This window comes from Amblyomma mixtum, chromosome 2, assembly GCF_055824585.1.
Source record: "Amblyomma mixtum isolate Tamu chromosome 2, ASM5582458v1, whole genome shotgun sequence".
Taxonomy (NCBI): Eukaryota; Metazoa; Arthropoda; class Arachnida; order Ixodida; family Ixodidae; genus Amblyomma; species Amblyomma mixtum.
Window position 1 is genome coordinate 80,927,566 of NC_143013.1, and position 18,211 is coordinate 80,945,776.

At 48.2% G+C, this 18,211-nt stretch overlaps 1 non-coding gene across 1 annotated transcript; it reads left to right on the plus strand.

Annotated features, from left to right (window-relative positions):
* The first annotated feature begins 15,264 nt into the window (after positions 1–15,264).
* Positions 15,265–15,337, plus strand: TRNAR-ACG (transfer RNA arginine (anticodon ACG)). The gene has a single exon. It is a non-coding gene; the product is annotated as a tRNA-Arg (tRNA).
* Positions 15,338–18,211: the final 2,874 nt, after the last annotated feature.

Sequence of the window (18,211 nt, forward strand, 5' to 3'; positions counted from 1 at the left end):
ATGACGCAAAGAGTAATGCTCAATTATAGAGAAGAAAGTACCGCGAAGAGATGCCATGGTGAGCCCACGGACTTCAGATACATGTTCAAAAACGACTGAAATAGACAGAAAACAGTTGACATGAACGAATCACAGCAGAAGCTTTCTTCAGGCACATGAACCAAGCTGCAAGGTAGCTTGGTTGGTACACTAACGGCTTTGAAAGTAACAAGTCTTCGTGTAGGCATTAAAGACAAAAAAAAAGTAAATCACAGTGAACAGTTATGCGAGTACACTGGACACTTGTAACCTTGGCTCCAGTTATCTGTCTTCTTTCCGCAATTAAACTGCAAGGAGAAATACCGTTCAACGTTAGCATTTTCCTCTGTTTTATCCTGACGTAATCACGAGAACCCATTCTCTTCAATTTGTTCAAAATAATTCTACTCACTTCTTCCTTTCTAATTACAATCGAACAGCCGGCACATCAACCATGAAAAGTAGCGTTGAGCTATCGTCTTTAACGTCTTGCAGTAAAACTTCTCGCTTAGCATTATTTCATAAACTTTTCCACCATCTCATAATGCATACTGAACTGATTCTTGAACCTCTATGTCGCTCCCATCGCACTGATCCCATTCACAAAGCTGGTCTGGGTCGTTGTAACACAAACTTTTTTCAGTCGTATTCCACGTACATTTTTCGAATGGGACCACCTTCATGCTGAAATTGTGTCTATCAATAATTACGAACTGTTTCGAAACTGTTTAGCTAACACTGTATGATTAGGAGATACTTTTTATATAACATTTACTTGCATTTCTTGTTCATTGTTGTATATTTTAACCACTCCCCTCTATAATGCCTCTGGCCCTGAGGGTATTTCAATAAATAAACATAGAAATAAAAATAAATAAATAACTAAACAAATCATCATCATCATCATCATCAGCCTGACTACACCCACTGCAGGGCAGAGGCCTCTCCCATATCTCTCCAATTAACCCTGTCCTTTGTCAGTTGCCGCCACAGTATCCCCGCAAACTTCTTAATCTCATCCGCCCACCTAACTTTCTGCTGTCCCCTGCTACGTTTGCTTTCTCTTGGAATCCACTCCGTTACCCTTAAGGACCAAACTAAACAAATAATATACAAATACTTGGGCTTGCGTCTGAGTCCTGTTGAAGGAAGTCGGCTCCATACGCGCAAACGTAGACCAGCAAATCTAAGTAGACTTACCGTATCTGTCTATTGAAAGTGAGAAAAAAAATGAAAGATAGGATAAGTGAACAGAGTCAGCCGGCCTTGAATCAAAGATACGCAGCAGTGATTTTCCTTCCAGCCATCATCATCATAATCAGCAGCCAGTATACGCCAACTACACGACAAATTTAAACCAGTTAACTTCGTTCTGCGTCAAAAATTATCAACTTTGGCCTCCTTAGAGTTACGCCAGGCTTTAATGCCCACATGAAATCAGGATGTATGGGTCAGACCTCAAGCGCATTTCAAAACACTACTGGCTATAAAAGAAAGGAACTACGGAACTACTTTGTAACACTGTGAATACTTGTATACTTTTAATATCCTTGCTATTATTATTTGCTGTGTTGTTTAGCTCAATGTCCCACTTGCGTTTGCTTCGTTGTTTGAAAGCGTGTCATCTTTAGTTCTCTCTTTATTCTTTTTTTTTCTCTCTCTGTACAGCTAGGGATTTTATGACTTTTGTACTGTATCACTGCGTCTGTTATATACTTTGTGTTTTTACCATTTATTGTTATAATATGCTTTATAGTTACTGGTGGTTTCAAATTAGTTGTCGCATGCTGAACGCTTTGCCTTGAATTGGTTTCCTGGACCTCCTCAAGCTGCTTTAGTAGCTTTTATCCAGGAAACCATCCAGAAATGCCTGGTGAATAAATTGAATTGAATTGAATTGAACCTATCCTGCCAGCTTAATCGTATCACCCACCGGACCGTCTACCACCCTATTATAAGTTGTAAAAAGCAGAAACAAAAAAGAATACGCTTAATATATACACTCCAAATAGCTTGTTCTTAAAGACTGTTTCAGTTTCGGCTAAAGCGGTACTCTATAACAACAAATCATAAAAGGAGTAAAATATGGGGAACTGTTCCCATCAAAAATCTCCCTGGTTATGCATTTGTGCAACATAAAGGTGAAACAACGCCAATCATTTCTCCCCCGTCCTGCTTGGACCATATGTCTGGAATATCAAGTAAATTAAATAAATAAAAAACAACAGAAAAGCGGTGCCTGTTTGTAGCTCAAGAAATTATAATCGTAACCGATGGCATTCAGTGTTATACAGCTCTGAGGAACCAATGCGGTTACCAATCATCAGTTACAGTGACAGGCTTCCGGTCATATTTAAAAGCGCCCCAGTACGTAGTACATGGCGGGACCAAATAAAATACCCAGCCGCGAATAACTTGCGGACAGAAACGCGTTGTTCCCGCATTGTGAATAAGATAAGCATACGATAAGGTCACTGCGCAAGTCACATTATTAAAAGACTATAGCAACTTGCCTGATCTCCCGTTGTTAAAGAAGAACAGCAGGAGGAAGCCAACAATCAGAATAACAAATGTCATGAAGATTAACCACAGCCACCGAGACCTGCGAATATACATATATGAACAGGAAAAGCACCACCTTGTAACATGCAAATTAATATTAATTCAGATCACAGCGTACACTAAACTAAATAACGTCAAGAAATTATCTTGTTCAAAATCTAGTGGTTCAGCGTTTATGGCAATATACAAGGTCGCCCGCTCAATCCTGGGCTGCGGCAACCGAATTTCGTTCCGGACGAAATGTAAAATCCTTACTACATACAGCCTACTTAAAAATCCGGATGTGGCCGAAAGTTTATCTAGAACCTTTCAGTATGATTAAGTTTAGGGCACGTAATCTATTTTTAGTTATTTCTTTCCCCTGTAAAGCTTAAAGGGCAACTGAAGCGGTTTTAGAATTCCGTGAGTTTAAGGTTGCCGAATGTGCGAAATGTGCTGGTAAAGCCTGCGAAATCGTTTTGCTCTAGCATTTGAAATGATGGCGTAATCGCCGAATAAAGTCGTCATCGGCGTTCAGGCTTCTCTGAAGTGCACAGCGACGCGCAGAGGCCCCGATAATGACGTCACGTATGACGGCACTACGTTTCCAGCGAAGAAAGGGTTATTCCATGGAAGAAAACCGACGTCATCGAAGGTGAAGCTCACAATGCATTGTTTGGCGCCATCTGACGACGCACAGTAGCATGTAGGCGTAAGCAGTGGACATCTGAAGTTTCGGCGATAATGACGTCACCGCCGAGTTTCCTCGCACTCCTCCAACGTAGTGAGGAGAAGCCTGAACATCGTCGTGGTTTTAATCGACGATTATGACACCATTTCGAATGCCAGTGCAAAAATACTTTGCATGCTTTATCTAGAGGCTTCATAAATTCTAATTCTTGAATAACCTCGAATTCTCAAAAAACCGTTTCAGCTTCCCTTTAAGCACGAGAAAACTGAAAGCTGCCTTCACCAACAGCAGTTCGTTTGTGGGGCAAAGCCCACTTTCTGGCTGACCATTCAGATTTGTATTTGAGAATCAAACAGCGCGGCAGAAGGAGACAAGAAACGACAAGACAAGCGCTGAACACTAAAACTGGCATTATTCGAGCGGAACTAAATAGCGCTGCATCAAGAAAAAACACAAGCAGAAAATACGCAAACAAACAAGGAAATGATACCAAGATTCCGTGTGTTGCGGAACCTGCTGACTATAGCCCTGTACGCATTGCGATTCTTCATTAGATTCATCTTTTATCCTTATTACCTACGCATATACGAAGTAAGAACCAGGAATTCCACTAATTATTTCGTAATACGGCACATACATAAGCTTTTCGGGATTCTGGCGCACAGAAGTATACAACAGGCTTTATTAATTATACAGGCTTTATTAATTATGAAGTATACAACAGGCTGTAGGGTCACACGTATGGTAAAAAGCATCCTTACTATGCGGATCAGAATTCGAAAAAAAATGTATAACCAGTTAATTGAACTTCTGATTATTGTTTGATAAGTAGGAGCAGAAGAGCAGCAAATAGTTTGCGGAAGACCAGCAAGGAAAAGAAAACAAAATAGCCTCGAGGTCGCTTCTACTTACTTTTCTTAAATGGCAGACGATAGAAGGAGGAAAAGATGGAGAAAATCACATGCGCAAAATGCATACACAAAATTGCAGCCACGTTTTCTGTGAGGTTTAACAATACATAAAAAACACGACTTGTTCAGCGGCACATATCAGATATCTGGCGAAAGCTGACATAGGAGACGGTGAGAGGCACGCTTTCGCGCTAAGGAAGCCCCTCTCCCACCCTCCTCCCTTTTTTATTATCTCATTTAATCAAAGTGAAATCAAGTTAGCCCTATATGAGATAGTTTAGAAAAACAAAACTCCAGCTTCAGCATTAATCGGGAAGCTAATCAGATGTTTCTTGCCTGCCCCATGCTTTTCCTTCAGTGCCAATATTTCTTAATACAGCTCTAATCACAGACACAGTTTCTTACAAGCTGCGCTACGTGTAGCAGCGCGTCTCACCGGCATAAAAAAAAATATTACAGAGAACCAAACGCATCTACCAATAGCAAACAAAGTAAAAAACACTGGCTGTCCTCAAGGAATGTTCGAAATGCGATCTATGCGCTTAACATTTACAGGGCGCCCGAGAGCTGCACCCATAAGGGCAGCCGTTGGATGGAAATTAACCCACAAAAATATACGTATTATGGCCATATACACGATCCTATACGTAAGTTATAACGAGATCTTCTGCAGAAGTCTATGAATTCTGTATAGTTCATCGCTATCTTCTACTCCATCAACTCATTTTTCCTCTTGAAGAACTTGTAACTCCCAATTCTTATTTGTCTACTTCACCGAGGTCCACCTGAATAACGTCATATCCCATATTTTCCTATTGTTCTTCCAGTCCCAGACGAAAGGCATATTCTACGTCTTCCATGCTCATCTGGCAAACATTGTATCCTATCGAGGCTGCAGCGGACATCAGAAGAGTGCTAAGGTTGGCCGCATAAATGCTTCGCCTTTATATAAGAACAGTACAACCGCTGTCAAAAGTTCATGGAAGGCGACAATGTCAAATATTTTTAATTTCAAAGCACTCAACGGAAATGAAATTATTGTTTTCTCTAATATTTATTTATTATTTATACAGCGGATGTTACATCCACTGTATTCTTGAGCTCCCATGCACAAAAATGGCTAATTTTGCCTCCCTCGCAGCCTAATCAAGCGACCACAAGCGTTATCACCTGATGGTCTCGTCTGACATTCGGAGTCACTGTAGCACACAAAACGAACTAAGTTTCCACACAACAACCTTTCACCCTGCAACCTTAACAAAACACGCCCACAAAGTCAGAACGGGAACACGCGGTTCCGCTTACCGGGGTCATCGTCCGAAAAGTGGTGCCTTTTGTGGCGGGCCCTGTGTTGGCGACACTCGAAGGCTGGCGAGGAGCGGGGAATGAGCACGTCTGCACGCGCGTCACAACAATGAGCCTGTGTATCCAGTCTTCGCATATGTAACGACGTTCTTAAAGAATACTGAGGGCCTTTTTCTCCCAGGAGTCAGTGTCGGCCTGAAAACATGCAATGATGTAGCATGCCTTCTACGTAAAGTCTGCCTTACCGCTCATACCCTTAGGTGTAAGAAACGAGCACAACGCTGACCAGTACAAGAAATACAAAATATGAACCTTCGACTTAACAGGCTTCTGTGTCTCCTGCACAAAAACGAAGGTTTACTTTGCTGGTTATGTTATGACTTGATGACCTCTAAGCGAGTGGTGGATGTTGGCCGGCTGTACATCAAGCAAAGCTAGTGAGTCTTCCATTCTGTTATTTTTATATATGGTGTCTACGGCGTATATGATCCTTATCTCTCAACCCAACGCAACATACGTGCACACTGCGTGAGCGATTACAGCAGCGAAAAAAAAGATTAAATGCAGACCAACCTTCCATGACTGCCTAGTTGGCCGGAACTTCAACTTCTTCTTGGATCTCCGCGCGCGTCTTACATGGATGAAATAATCTGCCTGAAATGCAGTTTCGTATCCGGCCAAGTTAGTTGTACGTGTCAAAGGTAACTTAATTATTAGTGCTATATAGTAAGAAAGTGTCGTGTCCGGTCGCTGTGTTGAATGCAGCGAAAGACGCACACGGTACTTTAAGACTTCGTTTATTTAAAGCCGATGAGGGTGCGACCAGCGTCGACCGAGGCAGGAGCCGAACTGGCCGCCCGAAGAAAGGAGGGAGTGGAGAAGCGTCCACGGGAGGGAGTGGCTTCCCAGAACAGGAGGAGGGTGCGGGGGCGCACCGTGGGGGGGCCTCTGGCGACAGCGTGCGACGAAGGGCAAGCGGTCGTTAGGAGGAGGATTGAGTGGTCGTTAGGAGGAGGATGCGAACTGTCGTTAGGAGGGGAATGCGAGTGGTCGTTAGGAGGGGGCGCACACACACAAAAGCAATAAGGGGACACAACACTTCCTTCCCCCTTAGAAAGTTGCCTGGTATCGTGCAGGGGGTCGGCGCTCACGCGTGGAGGCGCGCTGGCTTTGTGCGCTCGGGGGAGAAACACTTGTAGGCTGGCTGTTGTTCGCTGTGTCTCCTAGGTCTGTCCTGGGCGAAGTCTCTTCTTCCGGGAAGAGGTGCCAGGCTATGTGGGAAGATGGTGCACGTGTTCTCTCCGCTGGCTGACAGCTCTCAGACGGCGTCGTAAATCTACGCAGCTGGTTGAGATGTCGGCGTGCTACTGTGCCATGTATGTTGACGAGCCAAGAGCGCAGGCCTATGCGTCTGACAATTGTAGCTTCCTCCCAGCGTGGCTTTTTCAGAAACTGTCGGGCGAGGACGCGCTGCCCCTCATTAAGCGTGCCGCAGCGCGGAATTGCTTTTTCTTCCCGGAACGTCTCTGCCTTTGGCTCGGGGAGGATGGCTGTGAGCTGGGTTCGCATTTCACGCTCGAACATCATTTTCGAGGGGGTCTCGCCTGTTGTGCTCTGAACCGTCGTGTGCTGCTTGAAGAGAAAGCGCGCAAGGCGGCGCTGCAGCGAGCCGGTCTGATCTCTTTCAAGGGCGCGTTTTAGCTCGGCTACGTAGCGCTCGGCTTGTCCGTTTGTCGCTGGGTGGTAGGGGGCCGATGTAACTGATGAGATCCCGTTGTCGCGATAAAACTTGAGGATCTCCGCAGACACAAACGGTGTTCCGTTGTCCGACACTACCTTGCGCGGCAGGCCGAACGTTGCAAATAGTGATCGGAGGTTGTCAATGACTGCTGCCGAAGTCGTCTGTCCCATTTGCCTTATCTCAAGCCACTTTGTGTAGGCATCTACGACCACAAGGAAAGTGCAGCCCTCAATTGGTCCTGCAAAATCAATGTGCAGTGTGTGCCATGGTGTGTCTGGCTTTTCCCATTCTGGGACAGGAGCTTTCGGCGGGGCGCTCCGGCTGCTCTGGCAAGGCTTGCATTCTCGCACCACTGTTTCGATGTCGTTGTCAATGCCAGGCCACCACATGTAGCTTCTGGCACACTTTTTCATTGCAACGATGCCCCGATGTCCGGCGTGGATGAGAGACATAGCTTGTGCGCGTAGTTCTCTCGGAATCACAACTCGGGACCCAAATATGATACAGCCGCGATGGGTGCTCAACTCTGTAGCTCGCCTGCGGTAAGCGTCGAAGTTGTCCCCTTTGAGTTTGTGCACGTTGCCTTGTTGAACAGCTGTGTAAACTAGCCGGAGAGCTGCGCACTTCTGCGTAGATGCTGCAACTGTGCCTGCTGTAAGCGGAGGTTCTGGCAGTGCTTCGAACATCAGAACGTCTCCTGGTGGAAATGGTTCGTCAACAGTTGCGTCTAGTGGCAGACGGCTTAGCGCATCGGCGTTTTGATGTTTACTCCCATTGCGGTAGACAAGAGCGTAGTCGTACGCTGAGAGTTTGATGCACCAACGTGTCATTCGCGGAGACAAAGTTGGTGGCATAGGCCTTTGTGGTCCCAGAATGCCCAATAGCGGTCGGTGATCGGTTATAAAGGTCACCTTCCGGCCGGCAATGTACTGGTGAAAATGTGTCGCCGCGTAGACGATGGCTAGCCCTTCTTTGTCAAGTTGCGCGTAGTTGCGTTCTGCTTGCGACAACGTACGTGAGGCGAAGGCGATGGGAGCTTCCCTTCCTTGCTCGTCAGTTTGCGATAGAACCGCGCCGACTCCGTACGGTGATGCGTCGCAAGCCAAAAGCAGAGGCTTCCTTTCGTCGTAGTGGCGGAGGACTGTACATCTTCGAATCAGGTCTTTCAGGGCATCGAATGACTGCTGATGGCGTGGCGACCATGTCCATGTCACATCTTTCCGAAGGAGTTGGTATAAGTCGTTGGCCACGGTAGCTCTTTGTTCCAAGAACCGGTCGTAGAACGTCAAGAGTCCGAGAAAAGCCTGTAGCTCCTGCTTGTTTGTTGGAGCTCGTGCTTCTGTGATCGCTCGCACTTTGTCCTCGGTAGGGTGAATGCCTTCCGCATCAATTCGGTGTCCCAGAAATTGCACCTCTGGCACCGCAAAACAGCACTTCGATTTGCTTATGCACAAATTAGCGTTTGCTAGCCTTTCGAGAACGAGCTCTAGGCGCACTGCATGCTCTTCAGTGGAAGTGCCACTGATGATGACATCGTCAAGGTAGACACAAACTCCTGGGATGCCCTGAAGCACTGTCTCCATGAATTTTTGAAATATGGCCGGGGCTGCAGCTACGCCAAAAGGCAGTCGCTTGACTTTCAGTGTGTTAATTGCCAATAATTCAGCAGTTAACTCGCTCACCTTCAGCTGCTGATACGCCTGGGTGAGGTCCAATGTGCTGAAGACTCTTGCGCCACGTAGTACACTGAATACTTCTTCAGGTGTCGGTAGCGGGTAAGAGGACGCTTTAGTCGCAAGATTGACGGTGCTCCGGTAGTCTCCGCAGAGGCGTATGGTTCCGTTCTTCTTGCGAACTACGACAAGTGGTGTGGCCCATTCTGAATGCTGCGTCGGCTCGATGACACCTTGCTGCTCCAGTTTGTCCAACTCTTTTTCAACTGAATCTCGGAGAGCAAACGGCACCGGCCTGGCCTTCAGAAATTTGGGTTGCGCGTTGTCCAACAACTCCAGTGTGACCGGGGGCCCTTCGTTTCCTGGAATCTCTTCCGAGAATACTCTTTCGTATTTCTCTTGCAGTTGCTCAACCATGTTCTGGCTCGGCGTCTGGTGTATGCCGCATATCATCACGCCTAGTGGAGAAAACCAGTTTCTCCCTAGAAGGCTTGATCCTGTGCCCTTCACAACAAGCAGAGGTAGCGTATGGGTCTGGCCGTTGTAGTTAACCTGCACGTTGGCAGAGCCCAATAGTGGCAGATTCTGTCCTGACCACGTTCGCAGGTGCGTGTCGTCTTGTTGCAGGGCGGGTGCGTCAGATGGCCATGAAGTTCGGAACGTGTCCTCACTGATCAGAGTACAGGCTGCGCCGGAGTCTACCTCGAACTTAATCAGCTGGTGATGTACGCTTACTTCTGTAAAAATCTTCGGTCGCGTGCCGAGATTCATGGTGTTCAGGTCGTACAACACAGATGGTGTTGCTGATGTTGTTCCATGGAGATCAGATAGCGGCGTATTCTCTGAGGCGTTGACGCTGTGATTAGGCTGGGAAGGTGACTTTATCTTGGCAAGTCTCCGTTTCGTAATGCATGCTCTTTCGATATGCCCTCGCTTGTGGCAAAAATTACACGTGGCTGACTGGAATCGACATCCCTGGGGGTTGTGTTGGTCGTCACACCGCCAGCAGCGTTGTGCCTTTTTGACCGATTTTACAACAACAGAAGGCTTGCGCACCTGGTTGCTTGTCTGGTGTACCGGCTCGGTGTTCCGGCGAATCCCTCTCTGCTGGTGACCGGCGCTCTCCGCTCGAACGGCGATGTCGTAAGCTTTGCTGAATGTGAGGTCCTTCTCAGCGAACAGGCGCTGCTGCAGTGACTCGTCACTCAGTCCGCACACAAATCTGTCGCGTAACATCACGTCCAAGGGAAGCATGGTGGTGTTAGCAGAAGAAGCTGCGTCTCCCTCCTGCCCGGTAGCTGTTGTCGACAGCGTTCCAAAATTGCAGTCGGCAGCGAGCTTCTTGAGCGCGGCTACGTAGGCGCTCACAGTTTCTCCTCCCAGTTGATCTCGTCGTTGGAAGCGAGCCCGGCTGTAGACCTCGGATGGCCTTGGGTCGAAGTGCTTTTGCAGCGCTTTTACGATGTCGTCGTAAGACACTGCCGCTGGTGTGCTTGGCTGAATAAGGGCGCAGACAGTATCGTAGGTCTGCTCCCCGCACAGCGTCAGCAGGTTGGCCCTCTTCAAGGCTGGGTCTGTGATGTTGTTAGCTTCAAAGTAGAACTGAAGGCGTCCAACCCACGATGACCACGATGAGCCGTTGAACTCTGGTATCTGATTGGGAAACCCTTGCGTAGCCATGGCTTGTCAATAGCGTTGCGTAGCGCGGGTCGAATCCACTTTCTCGTCGCCACTGTCGTGGCCGGTCGCTGTGTTGAATGCAGCGAAAGACGCACACGGTACTTTAAGACTTCGTTTATTTAAAGCCGATGAGGGTGCGACCAGCGTCGACCGAGGCAGGAGCCGAACTGGCCGCCCGAAGAAAGGAGGGAGTGGAGAAGCGTCCACGGGAGGGAGTGGCTTCCCAGAACAGGAGGAGGGTGCGGGGGCGCACCGTGGGGGGGCCTCTGGCGACAGCGTGCGACGAAGGGCAAGCGGTCGTTAGGAGGAGGATTGAGTGGTCGTTAGGAGGAGGATGCGAACTGTCGTTAGGAGGGGAATGCGAGTGGTCGTTAGGAGGGGGCGCACACACACAAAAGCAATAAGGGGACACAACAGAAAGGCATATGCGAATTCTAAGCTAAACTACTCTAATTCTGCCCGGCCTTGTATGTAAGATGGTGACGATGATAAACATTTTATTCAGTGAAGAGCTCTGAAACCTGCTGCTGCGCCCCTGTGCCATTCATTGACGTCAGACAGGGACAAATTTGTGGGCAGCTCTTAGCTATGTGCGTGTGTGTGTGAGATGGGGGGGGGGTGGGGGTATTTGCTCAATGCATGTCTTGAACTTTCTTCCTGGAAAAAAAATTGAAGTAAAAGCGGTTTTCTCTTAGAAAATTTCTCACAGCGGGACCATCCCCTTCTGCCCTGTAGCCGCTATCCTCCCACTTCGCCACCCCGGCTCGAAACCAAACGCCTTAGTAGAGGCCTCTACCCTCTCCCTCATCCCTCCCTCTCCTCTGAAGACTCCTGCCTCCTACGGTGTCTTCATACAAACACCTACCGCAAAATGCACAACTTACATCGCCTACACCCAACACCTAACGAAGACAAACGTCCATGGTGCGGTGAGCCACCAACCCTAACACATATCACATGGACATGTCCCCAAAAACCCCGCCATCTAAAGCCGCATAATGCGGCCCTGGAGCTGTGGGACGTGAAGCTAACCAGTGTACGCCTCAACGACCAGCCAGCGCTCCTTTTAATCGCCAGATCGACAGAAGCCTCCAGAGCCCCGGACTGACTGAGGGCCCACCCACATGCGCTCCAGCCACCGTGCTCTCAGTAAACGTTTACTCAATCACCCTCTTGTAGATTTTGCTTCTTCACCCCCTCTCCCCAGCAAATCTTATCCTAAGACAAACTTAACACAATGAACCATTTTTATTCTTCTTTGCTTTCTTTTATCTGCCTTACAGAAACTGACAAGAGGACTTGTGTGTCGAGCTCAAGGATGCTACGACCTTAATGGAGCCAGTTTCCGTTGGCGTAATCAGGTTCTTCGCTTACGAATGATTCTTCGCGTCCCGCACCCGCTTCTGCACAGCTTTGGACCACTTCTTCTGGCTGTCCTCCTGCAGTGGCTGCTCGAACAGGCCGAAGTTGCGACTCAACATGTGTAGGCGCGAGATTCACGTCGTCCTAATACCTTTGAGGCACAGGCACCGATAATCTAGGCAAGTCCATCTGTTGTCTTCGTAAAACACGTTGTGGGTGCTAGTTGGTGATGCATTTTCTTTTCTTCAAATTTAAATTTTGTCGTTCACATGTCCCCAGGCGACCTTCGAAGGCCAGTTTGCTGCGTGTCTCGAGTGCGTCTCGCGAGGGCCAGCCAAGGTCACTTTATATGGCTTCGACGGCCACTCGTCCATGGCAGCCCAGAGCCACTCTGTCCACTTCCCGCTGGGTGCGTTTACCAGGATCGTGTTTTGGGCGATAAGCAGAGCACGATGTTTGTGAACGTTAAGACAGGCACATGTACGGGTTTCTAGATTTCGTGGACTGGCATGTACCCGTTCCAGCCACATAGGCAGCGATGACATCAAAGTACCGGCAATCGGTAGCCTGAGGTATGGCGTCACCTTTAGATGTGGTCACCTGAATACAGTCGTGTGGGCCCGAGATCTGCAGCACGGCGGACTTCTTGGCGTTGAATTGGAGCCCCAGACGGTCAGCACCGCATAGAGCAGTGGAGAGAGCAGGTGGCCTGTTTGAAGCCTCTGTCCGCGAACGCGGGCTCTGAGCAGGCGCCACTAAAGCAGGCGGCAACTGTGCTGTCACTGTAGAGTCGATACAGCAAGTCTATCCACTCTGACGGCATTTCAAGGTCAGACATGCGGTTGAAAAGCAGGCGTAAAGCGCAGTTCAGAGATCTTCGTGAGATTTGCCATTCGCATTGAGATCCTCCCGAGGACCGGAAGCGCGATGGGACGTGGATACGGGTGGTCACCTCAGTTTCCGTAAGCGGGGAGCTCTATACCTGTGACATGTGCAGTGTAAGGCGTTGCGACGTGTCCCTGACCGGTTCTCCGGTGCTTTCATTTCGAATCTCCCAGGAGGGGTCCCTTTTGTCAAGCGTTGCCACATACGACCACAACTTTTTGGCACTACTGCGACCTGAGGTCGGGATGGCCCTGAGCTGTTCGTGGTCGTACTGGGCGATCTTGCGCTAGGCAATTGCTTGCATAGCATGCTTACGCTCGATTTAGGCACTCCACGTCCACTCCACGTCTTTAGGCCGCGTAGGTTTCTCAGTAACAGCGAAAAGTGAGACCTTCTCGGCGACTAGGAGCCTGTACAGTTCTTCCCACTGGATCTGCTTTCTGGCGCCCTGCATATTTATGAACCCAACATTCACCTCAGGTTGCTTTGGGCATGGCGGCGACGAGATGGGCCGTGGTAATGGCGTTCTGTATGCTGTCCGGCACCGTCTGCACCAGCTGAAGGCGACGCCCCCAGCAGCTGGCATCGCGTAGCTCCGAGCGCTGCCCACCCGGCCTCTGGCCTCTGCTCACCTCACTGGGGCTCCGTTGGAGCCAATAACTGGAGAAGAAGGTCGCCCACAAAGTGGTACAGGTTTTGGCCGGCACCTGGCCTTTGCAGACCCGGTGGCTGCGTCGGGTACATAATAAGCTAGGGTGTGGCCTGCTGCTGCGGCGCACTCAGGGGCTGTACTGATCCGAGCCTTGGGTTTGACCACAGCGGGGCCACCGACGACAAGGTAGACGAGGGGGCTGGCGGAATCGGGTTTGGTTGGCCACTCGTGTGCTGTTGCGCGGATTCATGTTCGCTGTGTCTCCCGTGCGTGGGTGCTGTCCTGCCTGACGTGCAGACAGCGACGGTTACTGGCGGCTGCACTGGCTTCTGTATCCTCCCCTGGAGCTGTTGTCGGGGTGCCTGGTCTAAAAAAGGCTCAGTGGCCTGACTTTTTTTCCGCCACAAAGCGGGCACCTTCGAGGCTGTAATGCCGTCCATCCCTGTCCAGCATCCCAGGGCTCCACCCTTTGCTCAGATCAACCGGTGCCGGTTTTTCTTGCACCATCGCTTTAACATGGCACTGGCAGGGATGGCGGCAGCGCAAACTTCTCCCTCTCTTGCAGCAATTTCGGGGATACAGCAGACTGCAAGTCTCTTCTGCCGGTCTATGCAGTCATCAGCCAGCACTTGCGTGACAGTGTCAGGCTTCCGTCGGATTACATCCAGCAAGCTGGCATGCAGGACGTACAGGCTTTGCGTTGGACATGCCGCGCATTCTGCTCATACCGGGCAGCGTATCGCACCGCGCTTTCCGTTGTTCCTTTTGGTGTAAAGGGTCACCACCAGATTTGGGCAATGGACAGCAACTTGCACGGCACCCAAAATATTGTAACCCCCCCCCCCCCCCCCCCCTTGTACCCTGAATCCCCCAACCGCCATATTGTTGCGAAGTTCGAAACTCAGATCTCCAACTGAGGGCCCAAAAGACGCTGCCCAGTCAGTGGGAGGTGGGGAGGAGGCAGCGCACCTGAGCGCACCCAGCTTATTTGAAAGGTGCGTCAAAGGGCGCTGACATGTTACCTCCGGCCACGTCTTGGGGTGGGGGGTCATTATCGGATATGCCGGACAACAGGGCTGTCTCGCTTGTGTTAGAGTGTCCTAGAAGGGTCTTACACTCTACTTGTGTGGCTACTGCAGTGCGGCCGCAACGCGATGCGACCGCCATCTTGTTGCGCGCCATGGTTGCCTGCATAGGCGCGCCGCTCAATTGGATACAATTCAAGAAGGAAGCAGCGAATACCCCCCAAAGGAGGTCCTCCAGCCAATAACGCCGAGAGATTATCTTATCGGCGAGGTTAATCAGATTAAGCTGTGGTCAATGCCCTTCCATCCACCATCCCCTGCGATGGATTAACCACAAGGGACCCTACCACAACGCCATGAGAATCGGTCGACGCCATTGGCTGGAGGGCCTCCTTTGATTACCGTCTGCCGCTTCGTTCCTGAGTTGTTCACGTGATTCATGCTATGCTTTGAATCAAGTGTGAAGTGTCACCAGCCGCCGCGGTGGCTCAGTGTTTATGGTGCTCGGCTGCTGACCCGAAAGACGAGGGTTCAATCCCGGCCGCGCCGGTCGAATTTCGATGGAGGCGAAATCCTAGATGCCCATGTACTGTGCGACGTCAGTTCACGTTGAAGAACCTCAGGTGGTCGAAATTTTCGGAGCCCTTCACAACGGCGCCTCTCATAGCCTGAGTCGCTTTGGGACGTTAAAATCCATAAACTAAGAGCCACCAGCGCGCACAGGGTAGCTGTTTCCCGCATTAGATAGCATGGTGTAAACTTGCACGGCAGTGTGCGTCTGGGCCTGTGGCGCAACGGATAACGCGTCTGACTACGGATCAGAAGATTCCAGGTTCGAATCCTGGCAGGCTCGTCTTTTTTTTTTGCTTCTTTTTTCTCCCATACGGCTGCATGCAGGGCTGGCCACGTGTTGTGCGGACATCCAAGATCGTGGCAAATGAATGTAGGCTCAGAGCATAAGCCGCAACAACGCTACACTCCAAGCGCAACAACTCTAAAGATGTAATTTGGTGTTTAGTAACCCCTGCAGTCACTAATCATGATCCTGTCAGAGGAAAGCTTTCAGATTTTCACATTTTTGCAAGCAATATGCATTCATATAGCACACATAAAAATTCAACCTTGCCCGACTATATAGGCGATTTTTATCGGGTTTTTAAATCTCCACGTTGTGGCTATACACTGTTTCAGGATGTCAGTTGAATTGCACTAGACTCATTTGTACAAGTAGTCATTATGTAAACAATTCGGCCTTTTTTAGAACTTCTGAAAAAACTGATGCATGTAAAAGAAACAAACCGAAACTCATACGTTCCAGAGCCACGCCAGTGCCCATAGAAGAGCACTAATGAAAACAAACAGCTGTGAATGTGTCAACCCTGCACGAAAATTTAGAAGCGATTTAAAAAATCTTAGTTTTGCAATATCCTATAAGCAGTAGACGACACTGACATAGAGGGGAAAGATATATTCACTGCAGGTAAAGTTTTGCAAAACATCCTCCGTTGTACTGGCATTCAACACTGCATGCAACAATCATGGGCATATTGTGTTAAAAACCCTGTTCAGATGTAATTATTGTCGCTGTTAAAAAGCCTACAGGACAGGTGGCAAGAAAGGATCGTGTGGGTACTTTCAGCATTGAAAGGCTTTATTTGCAAAGTCGACACATTCACCGGCAGGTGCCAACTTGGATTCACAGACTTGATGAGAAAGGGAAGGTCAAACAAAAATGCTATCATATCTCTTTAAGTAATGGAGCTAAACAAGTCGAGTGAATGTAAATCCTCCATTCGTTAGAAGGTCACATGCAATATCACAGATATTCAGAGCCTTTTCTTGGTGGAAAAGATGTGACTGTCTTCTTCCTATGCAACTTCTATTTGTTACATCATTTATTCTAGTTAAAACATGTAAGCGAGTGATTTTTTTACATGACCAGTCAAGTAATTGAGGTCGCCCGACTAATGATGACATCAGAGAAAGCAATGAGGTTTAATTGGTTTCTTCACAAAACAGCAGAACAGGCCTACTGAACGCGCAATGATTATTACTCCTGTTGGAAGCCATTGTTCTCACTTGCTATGTGATGGCACAGCTCACACTGCAAATAATTAGTAGACTGAATGCAGTGGAACAAAGTAGTAAATGGATTGTTAAGCGACAAAAACATAGATCAGAAAAGCACAAGGTGGCCTGTCCTTGTGCCCTTCACGTAGATGTTTGTGTTGCACAGTCCTTTGCTTAACAATGCACGGCCAACTTGCCCAGTAACGTGCACTCTTGAGCGTAATAAATGGAATTTTTTAAGTGCAAGCCCAAGAAGCTCGTGGTTGGCAGCAGCATGTATCATTTGTAGCTAAGGCAGTAATTACTCATTGACATCCACCCAAGTGCAGCCACGTGGCACTTGGGGGATTCCCCTAAATATTTGACCAACACTATTCTCACTCCGAGTCACTGATCAATTCACTCTCGCCCTACCATAAGCTTGCCGTCTCAGTTAGCTCAATTGGTAGAGCGACTACTCCAGTGAAGCGGTGGTCCTGAGTCCGAATACCGGACCAGGACAAATTTTTCTTTAACTACGATGTTTCTGAGAAAGCTGTATAGCTTTCCTTTGTAGCCATATGGCTGCACTTGGGTGGATGCCAATGAGTAATCGCTCCCTTATAACAAATCTACTCCACCTTGAGGGATTCCCCTAAACATCTGACCAATCATTTGTAGCTTTTTTTTGCACTGAAAATATACCGTGGTTGCAAACTGTATCAAGATGCCAATGCAATGCCATGACAACTCATAAGAGCGTCATTCTTCCAAAATACAGTGATGATGAAAACAAAGGATTCCAGGCACTAGAGACAGCATCATCTTTGCATCCACCCCTCCTTATGCCACATGCACCACTGTAAGAACTGTGTTGTGTCAAAAAGCACCTAAATAAGTACCAGGTCAGCAACTAAAATAAATGGTTGAATGTTCACTGCCAAGGTCATAACTACTAGTGTGAAAGAGCAACAAAGGTGCACGGGTGATGGTACATTTGAACAAAATGAGCAAACAGAAAGCAATTGTGGCATCGTGCTTGAACCAGCAAAGAAATGAAACTTTCGCAAGAAATGATACAGAAAGCCCATTTATAGTTAAAGCCAAGAAATTAAATTTGGAGGCTGCCACCAATCACTATGCAAGAATACTTATATATTAGTCACACGTACACACTAAAGGTTCAGCACTTGCAAAATCTGAGTACTCATTCCGCACACTTTGCTTCGAATGAACTAGCTAAGAATGTTATTATCAACTTCTATCAGCAGTGAACAGCCTTACCCAATGTTTTGCTGCTATAGTACACTTACTTCTAACAAATTCTGCAGTTGTCATATGAAGTACATCTACAGCTGCAGGTATATGCAATTTCTGGCACTTATGTGAAGGCCTGACCTCATTTGATCCAACAAGCTGGCTCTGCAAAATCCACTCTATTGCATGCAGTACTCATTGCACGACATGCAAAAGAAGATGGGACTATGAAGAGGTGCTTACCATTTCATTCTGGAAAAAAAAAAATAAAGCAAGACATGCAAGCAATGCTTCAAAGTACCTTTAAAATTTTCCTATGAAGCTACCTAGTTCAGGCCATCATTAAAGCACTCTGGCAACTTTTGCTGAGCCAGAAAAAGGTAAATGCATTCATTGCTCTGCTGCATAAAATACAGCACTA